General features: G+C 39.1%; 1 non-coding gene across 1 annotated transcript; it reads right to left on the bottom strand.

The window, feature by feature from the left end:
* Window positions 1–1,763: 1,763 nt before the first annotated feature.
* Window positions 1,764–1,870, bottom strand: LOC145633328 (small nucleolar RNA R71). Its single transcript, XR_014112660.1, has one exon. It is a non-coding gene; the product is annotated as a small nucleolar RNA R71 (small nucleolar RNA).
* Window positions 1,871–10,511: the final 8,641 nt, after the last annotated feature.

Raw genomic sequence — 10,511 nt, 5'->3', positions numbered from 1 at the left:
CTTAATTCTTTTTATATTTTCCTTTTCCTTTTCTTATTTCCTTTCTATTTTATTTTTTTCTTTTGTTTTTCCTTAATTTTCTCATTCTTTTATTTCTTTTATTTTTCTTAGTTTTATGAGCTTTGTATAAATACCCATTTTTGGGGGTAATTAGAGGGGAGGCCATTATGCTATTTTCTTAGTTAGTTTAGGAGAGCTTCTCTCTCTTAGGGTTAGATTAGATAGTTTTTAGAGAGAAAAAAGTAGATTATTGCTCAATTTTCTTCCAAGTAATCAATTTTGGTCAAGTTTAATTTCCAATCAAGCAATTCCTTCAAGTTTTCATCTTTCATTAATCCTCTCTCTAGTAATCTCTAATCCTTTCCTTTAGCTTTATTTATTTGCTTTATTGTTGCTTATTTTTGTTAGTCTTTTTAGTTCATCTAGTTATTATTGTTTTCATTGTTTTTAATCATGTTTTGTTTTGTGTTTCTTGAATATATTTTTGGTTTTGCTATTATGTTTAATCTCCTTTCTCTAGGCTAATCTTTTAGCTAGGGGAAGGGGGTGGAAAATATGTGTTGAATGTTGGATGAATGATGATGGTTAGATCGAACTTATGCCATATATTGATGAAAGACATGATTTTTATTAGCTTGGGATTATTGTTGCACTCTATTTGATATTTTCTAGTTCAAATGCATGAAAGTGATTTGAACTAGATTTAGATCACCTCTATTTTAATGATTGCATGAGAATGAGTTGTTAAAAATGGAGTTCCATGTATTGTGCCCCTTTATTCCTTGGTTAGCTTGTGCCTAATGGGATGCATGAGAATGATCCTAATTAGCATAGACCTCTTTCATTGATTTGCCTAGACTATTGCATGAGAATGAATTGTTTAGGTAGGATCTTGTGTTCTTTGGCATGTTCTTCATGATAACTATGATTATTCCCCTTTTTTCTAATCATGTTTGACACCCCCGTATCCCTAGCGTTGTTCTTTCTTGATTTTATTCGTCTTTATCTTTGCTTATTCGTAGTTTTAGTGCTTTTTATCCAATATATCAACAAAAACATTTCCCCTCTTGACTCTTGCATTAGTGATATTGATGTTGGACGAGTGAGCTTCCTTAGTGGTTCGACCCTTTACTTGCCACTAACTAGTTTAGTGTAAGTTTAGGCATTATAAATTGTTAATTTGATTAGGGTTAGTAGAACCAACGACCTATCTAACCTCGATCAAATTTTGGCGCCGTTGCCGGGGAAGCGGCTTGTTTAGCATTTGTTTTTGCTATAGTTAGAGTCATTTTATTTGCTTTCTTTTTATTATTTTGCCTTTTTTTTAATCCTACTTGTCATTGCTAATCGTGTGCTTAGCTTTGTTGTATTCAAAGAGAGATATGGCAAGACAAGAGGATGACCTTCTTTTTAGGGAGTTTGGAAATCCGGAAGTCTATGAGCTCACGAGTGGTATACTTCTCCCAACCACAGAGTCTAATTTCACAATCCATCCACAATATGCTAGGATGGTACAAGTCGAGCAATTTTCCGGAAGTGCAAGTGAAGACCCCATTGAGCATTTGGACCGATTCCTTGAGTTGTGTGCAATGATGCAAACAAATGAAGTGAGCCAAGATTACATTCGTATGCATCTCTTTCGGCAATCTCTCACCGGAAGAGCAAAGAAATGGCTCAAGCTTTTGAAGCCCAACTCTCTCACCACATGGAAAGATGTTGCGAAGGCCTTTCTCAAGAGGTTCATTTCCGATGAGCAAACCGCAAAAATGAGGAGGAAGATAGCTTCTTTTGAGCAAGAACCGGATGAAACTCTTGGGGAAGCATGGGAAAGGTTTAAGGATATGATTAGAGCATGTCCTAACCATGGATTCAACCATAATTTGCTCATGAGATTCTTTTATGATGGCTTAGAGCCAATTTCAAGAACCAATCTAGATGCGGGTGCCGGTGGCCAATTGATTAAGATCCCTCAAAGCCAAGTTGAAGCTATAATTGAAGAGGTGGCTACTAGCTATTCTTGGGGAGGTCAAAGAAGGTCCCAAGGAAAGCAAGGTGATCTTTATGAGTTGGAGAAAGTCGGTCAACTTAAGCACATAGTTGAACTCTTGAATGAAGGTCTTTCCAAGTTGAACTCAAGTGTTGGTTTGGGTTCAAAACTGTCACAAATCATTGATTTCTCATGTGCTTGTTGTGGTGGGACGGATCATGATGCATCGTATTGTAGAGAGTTCAATCCCAAGCAAGGTGAGGCTTTGACTTTGAGGGAAGGAGAGTTTGTAACCCAAGCTCATTCTCAACAACTTCAACAACCTCCAAAACAAGAAAACTCCTACCTCCAAGATGAACCTCTTTTCAATCCTCTAACCGAAAATTTTTCTTACCCTTCCATCCAAATGGGGAACTTTCAAGGTCAACATCATGACCAAAATCCTCAAGCGTATGAAGAACAATCCCCACTCGACCACACACAAACCCAAATTCTTCAACAACGTCAAATTCTCACTCAACAATTCCAAGAGATCAAATCTCACAATGAAGTTGTTGTTGACTCCCAACTAGCCAACATTTCTTCTCTCCATTTAACCGCAAAACTCCCCTTACAATCATCTACTAACCCTTCATATGCTTATCATCTCGAAACTTGCAAGGAGGATGAAAGTAAGGAAGACAAGGTTGTGGAGGATGTGGTTGAGAAGAAGGTTCAAGAACAAAATGAGGAGCCATTAGATTTTAGTGAACCAAACAAGTTTGAAGGCCCGGTTCCCTTCCCTTGTAGGCTAGTTGAGAATGTTGTTTTAAAGAGCCCTATGGCGGTGAGCATATGTAGAGTTGATGTGGTCGATGGTGTGATGGATAATGAGAGCTTACCTCCATGTGATGGTAAGGTGACAATGAGGTATGATAACTTTCTTGAAGTTCCTACTTGGTTTGAAGGCTCTCTTAAGGAAGGTGAGGTTTCCCTTCCTAATATCGAGGATTCCAAGCTTCATCGCCCTTTTAGAAGAAACGACAAGAAGAAGAGAAAAATAAAAGATGAGCCACCATTGGCTCTTGATTCATTCCCTCCTTTCCCTTGTGGTGATTTGAGACCTCAAGGAATGCTAGTTCTCAATCTTGGGGGCATCTATGATTCAATCCTCAAGTTGATGAGGGTGATGTTTTTTATTCCACCTTGAAGGAGGTGAAGGGTCAAGCTAGAGACCATAAACAAGCGCTTCCCGGGAGGCAACCCGGAGGATTTCTACCCCTTTTTCTCCCCCTCCTTTCTTTTTCTTTTTGTTTTCTTTCTTTGTTTTCTTTTAATGTTTTCTTTTATGTCTTGTCTTGCCTTGTAGGTTGCATTTTGGAAGATTGGAGCGGAGTGACATTTGATGAACTAGATTTTATGCTCTATTATTCTTTTAAGCCAACCTCTCGGTGAGACCTTTCTTGTTTTCACTCTTTTAATTTTTCTTTGAGTGCTTAGTTTAAGGTTAGTTTAGGAAGAAGTTGAATGGTTCGAGGTTGTTTGCATTGGTTCTAAGGAACCTGGGATCGTTGATGTTGTTATCAACGGTCATTTGTATGACGATTGGGATTTACTTGAATTACATGCCTCATTTGAGAACCTTTTTATTTCTTCCTCTTGTTTTTGTGTTGTTTTTCCCTTTTATGTGACAAACATGGCTATGACGAGTTGAAATTATTTTGATTTGGAATTGCTCATTCATTTGGATTTGTGTGCCTTTCATGATGATGTGTCTTTGAATGCTTATCTTCCTAGTTGATGAGGGTTTGCACGGTTTGAGAATGCTTTGGGTTGAGTTAGACACATTGTAAGCTAAGGTAGCCCGGTTTAGAACTTTTGAGGACGTTTGAACCCCTAGTTCACGGGAAAGTGGTAAGATGGTGTTGCTCTCTATGGTGAATAGGATTCCCTTGGTTGGTATTTGCTTATTTCTTATCCCGTGTGAGTGTCATTTGTTCTAGCCTTCATCATTCTTGTGAGTGGCATTTAGGATCCTTAACTATGCATAACTAAATCCTTGTGTTGTTCTCTAGCTCCCAAGATCGTGACCAAGCAACTCTAGGGGAGGAAAAGGGCACCATTTTTCTCTTTTTTCTTTATCTTCTTTTTGTTTTGTTACTTATTTTGTTCTTATTTTGCATTTGCTCCTCTTGCCAACCCTTTGAGCCTATTCCCTTTCTTGATTATGAGCCACATTACAAACCTTATGACCTTTCGTTTCCCTAACCCTTAGTTTGTGAAGCATTTCGGTTTAAGAGTTTGTTTTGTGTTGTAATAAAATGAGAAAGTATTATGCTTTTTGTACCAAGCAAGAAAAGTAAATTGTATATATTGTGTGAAATAAAGCAAATGTTAAGAAAAAGCCGTCTAAAGTTAAAAAAGGCAAGGACAACAAATAAAATATATATAAAAAAAAAAAAAAAAAAAATTTAAATTAGTTTGGTTTCGTTTTCTTCCCTACTTTAAGCATTGAGGACAATGCTTTGTTCAAGCTTGGGGGGGAGCGTTACTTCGTTTTTGTTTTTATTGAGTGTCGGTGTCGAATAAGCTTGGGGGAGATGGAATTATTGGTATTTTTGTTTGATGTTTGGTGATTTCTTGAGTTTGTTTTTGAGGTTTGATCACCCTTTTGCTTCACTTAGGAAATATCACCAAAATTTTCAAATTTTTGCCCCGCCTTGACCCTTAGCCTTACGTTACAACCCTAGTAAAGACCCTTTGACTTTAGAGGGGTGAGGTCAATGACCGGTGGAGGGAGATAGATTTCAACCCTATGGAGAGAGTATGCATAGTTGAGATGTCGGGATGACCTTATGATTCCACATAAAAATTTCTTTTTCCGGTTCCCTCGAGGAATCATGAGGAGCTAACTAAGGGATGATTTGAAGCTAGTGGAGAGAACGTGGACCGTCTTGGATGGGGCTAGGGCGGAGAGTGAAATCATTAGTTCTCTATGCTTAGCTTAGGTTTGTCTCTTTCAACCATGAGCATCTCGGAACGTGTATTCCCTCATTTAATTAAGAAAGGTGAGCATTCTTTGGTGCATGTCTCTATGTTTTGAGTCCGAATGGAGCATTTTCTATCTAAAAGCTTGTTTGGTTTTCTTAAGCCTTGTCATGTCATGTTGGTCGTGGTTGTGCTTGCTTTTTGTTTTTGCTTTTCTTTTTCTTTTTGTTTTGCCTTGGTTTTGTTTAGAGTTGTGGGTTAAACTCTTAGGACACCCTCACGAGAGCACACTCGTCCTCTAGGGCGATCTAGGGGTTTAAAGGGCTTGTCATTAGTTGCTAAAAGTGACCGTGATTCCTATGAAAGTGAGTTAGTGTACATTCTTGTCTCCTTTAGTGTGTTAGCTTTGCTTGAATAAATCATTCTCCTTCTTTCGTGTTTCATGTTAATTTGCTCGAGGACGAGCAAAAGGTAAGCTTGGGGGAGTTTGATAAGTGACTTTTATGTCACTTTTAGGGTGTTTATTGAGTCGTATTCCGACTTATTTTCCAATAATTTCACCTTTTATATCCTTTATTTCTATTATTTTATTATTCTCGTCTTTTATCTTTATTTTGAGTATTTTTGTAATTTTCTATAGTTTTTAGTTTATTTTCGTGTTTTATTTTATTTTTCATTCTTTTAATGTTTGTAGTTTAAGTCGTTAGTTTTTATTTTTAATAATTTCTCTTTTTATCTCATTTTCTTATTTATTTTAGTTTCGTATTTTATTTTATTTAATTTTATTTTATTATTTCTTTAGTTTTAGCATTTTATTTTATTTTATTTTACTTTATTTTACTTTATTTTATTTATTTTATTTTATTTTCCAATTCACCCTCGTGTTTTTGGTTGTAGGTGTTCCGGGTTTCAAGGTCATGTTTGAGTTCAAAGTCCAAGGTTCGAGGCATAATGCACAAGCCAACCTGCTGCTGCCCTCTTAACCTACACCACACCCATCTCCTATCCTACACCACCCCAAACAACACACACAACATCACTTCCCCTGCTCCCTGCCTTCTCAACACAACCTCACAACCCCAACAACAACAATTCGCAGCTCACCACTAACCACCCAACATCACCAAACCGCAATAATTCGCAGCACCAGCCACCACCAAACCACCTCCAATCGCATCGAAACCACCACGCAACTCCACCAATCCCAGCCATGCAGCACCTCCAACCAGACCAGCTTCCACCTGCGACCACAGCCGCGCCAGCCACCCAGCCTAAACACCTCTGCCACCAGTCGATACCCACGCAATCCCACACACACACACCAACAGCAACAGCCACCCCGCAACTCCAACCAAACCACCTCCAATTCTTCTCCACCAACGCGCAACCCAACAACAACAACCAGCAGCACCAGCCACCGCCGCGCACACACCCTGTTCTCACCTCGCATCAATCGCCCATCAATCGGAATTTGCAGCCTCGCAATTGGTAATTAATTACCCAAATTTAGCCCCAATTCGAGAGGAGCTACTCGCGGCCGCGCAGCACTGTCAGAAGGCGCGCAAATGGAGTCCAAAATCAGAATGATACAGTAGCATTTGTGCGACCTCTGCGCGGTGTCTTCGCGGGCGCGTAGATCGGGGTTCAATTTGAACCACATCACGAGCTTTGCACGTGATTTTAATGAAATCCAACGGCCGTGTTTTAATGATGCTTGATGAAGATGATGATGATGAACGGTGAAGATGAGGGGATGCGTGGTGATGGTGATGAAGGTGATGCAAATCAGAGCAGCCAAATGAAAGAGAAGTGGAAATCGTGGCTGAGGGAATTTGGGGGATTTGTGGGTTTATTTTAATTTCTTTTTCTTTTATTTTATTTTATTTTCTTAATTCTTTTTATATTTTCCTTTTCCTTTTCTTATTTCCTTTCTATTTTATTTTTTTCTTTTGTTTTTCCTTAATTTTCTCATTCTTTTATTTCTTTTATTTTTCTTAGTTTTATGAGCTTTGTATAAATACCCATTTTTGGGGGTAATTAGAGGGGAGGCCATTATGCTATTTTCTTAGTTAGTTTAGGAGAGCTTCTCTCTCTTAGGGTTAGATTAGATAGTTTTTAGAGAGAAAAAAGTAGATTATTGCTCAATTTTCTTCCAAGTAATCAATTTTGGTCAAGTTTAATTTCCAATCAAGCAATTCCTTCAAGTTTTCATCTTTCATTAATCCTCTCTCTAGTAATCTCTAATCCTTTCCTTTAGCTTTATTTATTTGCTTTATTGTTGCTTATTTTTGTTAGTCTTTTTAGTTCATCTAGTTATTATTGTTTTCATTGTTTTTAATCATGTTTTGTTTTGTGTTTCTTGAATATATTTTTGGTTTTGCTATTATGTTTAATCTCCTTTCTCTAGGCTAATCTTTTAGCTAGGGGAAGGGGGTGGAAAATATGTGTTGAATGTTGGATGAATGATGATGGTTAGATCGAACTTATGCCATATATTGATGAAAGACATGATTTTTATTAGCTTGGGATTATTGTTGCACTCTATTTGATATTTTCTAGTTCAAATGCATGAAAGTGATTTGAACTAGATTTAGATCACCTCTATTTTAATGATTGCATGAGAATGAGTTGTTAAAAATGGAGTTCCATGTATTGTGCCCCTTTATTCCTTGGTTAGCTTGTGCCTAATGGGATGCATGAGAATGATCCTAATTAGCATAGACCTCTTTCATTGATTTGCCTAGACTATTGCATGAGAATGAATTGTTTAGGTAGGATCTTGTGTTCTTTGGCATGTTCTTCATGATAACTATGATTATTCCCCTTTTTTCTAATCATGTTTGACACCCCCGTATCCCTAGCGTTGTTCTTTCTTGATTTTATTCGTCTTTATCTTTGCTTATTCGTAGTTTTAGTGCTTTTTATCCAATATATCAACAAAAACATTTCCCCTCTTGACTCTTGCATTAGTGATATTGATGTTGGACGAGTGAGCTTCCTTAGTGGTTCGACCCTTTACTTGCCACTAACTAGTTTAGTGTAAGTTTAGGCATTATAAATTGTTAATTTGATTAGGGTTAGTAGAACCAACGACCTATCTAACCTCGATCAGTGATTTCCCCAAACCAAGTGCACAACCAGCCATTAGAACGGGTGCTTCGAATCTCTTACCTAGACGGTAATATTCTGTCTAGGATTATTACATAACCATTACACAAAATATTTTTCCCTAGTTGGGAGAGAGAGTGCAACTTTGGAATAAGTAATCTAAGTGGAAACTTCTGCCGGCAACCGACTGATGGCTCAGGGCATCCAGTGTTCGGAAACTTAATCATTCTCGTAGATTACTCTAGTCAGACGGCTATGAGTTGACCAATTTGGTCGTTAAATCTTTGCCGTCTGCATAGGTACGTAGAACAGACGAAGAGTTTGTTCTCTGCAATGATTGCACCCGGAGGGGTGTCGCCGGACGCAATTGTCCATGTTGGGACAGGCGGTTTTTAAAAAATAAGCAACCATCCGACCATTTTAGCCTTTGGTCTTGTTTGAGACCGGTTGTATAGCCACTAAGCGGTTTTGTACTTAGTTTTTTCATGCTGGCCATTGTCCACGCGATATCATATTTACACTAAATGTCAATTTTAGTTGGTTAAGCAATTAGTTCGCTTGGGTATTACCCAGGCGGGATGGTAATTATAACATTAAATTACACTAAGTATAAAACTTAGTTGGTTAAACAAGTTGTCCGTCTTAGTACTAACCAGGCGGATAAGTAATTATATAATTGAATCCACACTAAGTGTCAAACTTAGATAGTTAAGCAAAAGTTCTGTCTGAGAACAACCCAGGCGGATAAGTAATTATAAAGATAACAAAACAATTTTTGCAAACAAAGCCTGATTTCTCATTGATGGACTCACTGTTTACATTTCTCAGAAGTAGTACATTTTTAAGTTATCTACATTCCAAGTTCTAGGTAGACGCCGACCGTCTAGAGTTTCCAGACGGTAAGTGCCATCCCCGACTTCTTCATAAATCCGGTAGGGGCCTTCCCAATTAAGAGTTAGCTTTCTAGCTTCATTGGCCCTACCGGCTGCCTCCATTTTTCGTAACACAAAGTCATCAAATTTCAAAGGACGCTTGCGTACTTTCTTGTTGTAGGCTCTGGTCATTTTCAGACGATATATCTCATGGCGCAAGGCAGCATTGCCCCTGCGTTCCGGGAGGGAGTCCAATGCTAGCCGCATGGCCTCCCAATTTGCCTCTTCATCATAAAGCATGACTATGAGAGTCGGCTCGTAGTGTTCAATGGGCAAGATGGCTTCTGCAGTGTATACCATAAGAAATGGGGTTTCACCGGTTTCCCCTTTGGCAGTCGTCCGGATGGCCCATTGGACATGAATTAGCTCTTCTGCCTATAAGCCACCAGCTCTTTCAATTTTCTTTTTTATTCCGTCTGAGATGAGCTTGTTGAAGGCTTCAACTTGGCCTTTGATTAGGGTCGGCCGACTGATGCAAAACAATGTGAGATACCCTGATCTCCCAACCAAGTCTTAAGTTGAGGTGTTTCAACTAAGGGCCATTATCAAACACCATAGACATAGGTACCCTAAACCGGGTGATGATATTTTTCAAAAATGAAAGAAACGACATCCTTTGTCTTGATGTTCTTGACTGGCTCAGCTTCTACCCATTTGGTAAAATAATCCACAGCCACAAAAATATAGCGCTTTCCGCCTTGAGCAGGCGCATAAGGACCTAAGATATCCATGCCCCATTTTGCAAACGAGACTGGGCTGTGGATTGCCGTCAGATCAGTAGCCGGGCGGTGAATAAGCTTGCCAAACCTCTAGCATTTGTCACATCTCTTCACCAACTCTTTAGCGTCTGCTTCAAGAGTAGGCCAAAAGTAATGCCGCTTGGCTTTGACGGCTAGAAACCTGCCGCCTATATGAGAGGCAGAGTATCCAGCATGCAATTCTTCAAGAACTTCTTTCCCCTTTTCTGCCTTGAAGAGCTCTCCGTTTCTCAACTCGAAGTTTGTTGCTCGCTTCTTCATGACGGCTGCTTCCTGTGGTGAATAATGAAGTATGCCGTCTACTAAATATGCCCGGATACCATCCATCCAGGTAGTGCTTTGGTCCAGGATCCCAATAGGCTCTTCATATATACTTCTCTTTTCAAGAACTTCCCAAAAGACTGACCGAGGCGTATCACATCAGGCGGATGAAGCCAATTTGGAAAACGCATCCGCTTGGTTGTTATCTGACCTGGGCACTTGACTTAGACAGAATGCCTCAAGTGCCCCGACCTCTTCTTTAAGTGCCTAAAGGTATTTAATCATAGCCGGATGAGTTGCCTCATATTTTCCCTTATACTGGCTAATGACCAAATGTGAATCAGAGTAGGCGTCAATTTTCGTTGCCCCTCCTGCCTTACACATGCGAACTCCGGCTAGTAGAGCTTCATATTCCGCCTCGTTATTTGAGGCTTGAAACTTAAACCGCAGTGCATATTCAAATATGTCCCCCTCAGGGGACTCATATATAATTCCTGC

This window comes from Chenopodium album, chromosome 5, assembly GCF_948465745.1.
Source record: "Chenopodium album chromosome 5, dcCheAlbu1.1, whole genome shotgun sequence".
Lineage (NCBI taxonomy): Eukaryota > Viridiplantae > Streptophyta > Magnoliopsida > Caryophyllales > Amaranthaceae > Chenopodium > Chenopodium album.
Note: the sequence above shows the minus strand (reverse complement) of the source record. Positions and strands in the feature narration are given on the sequence as shown.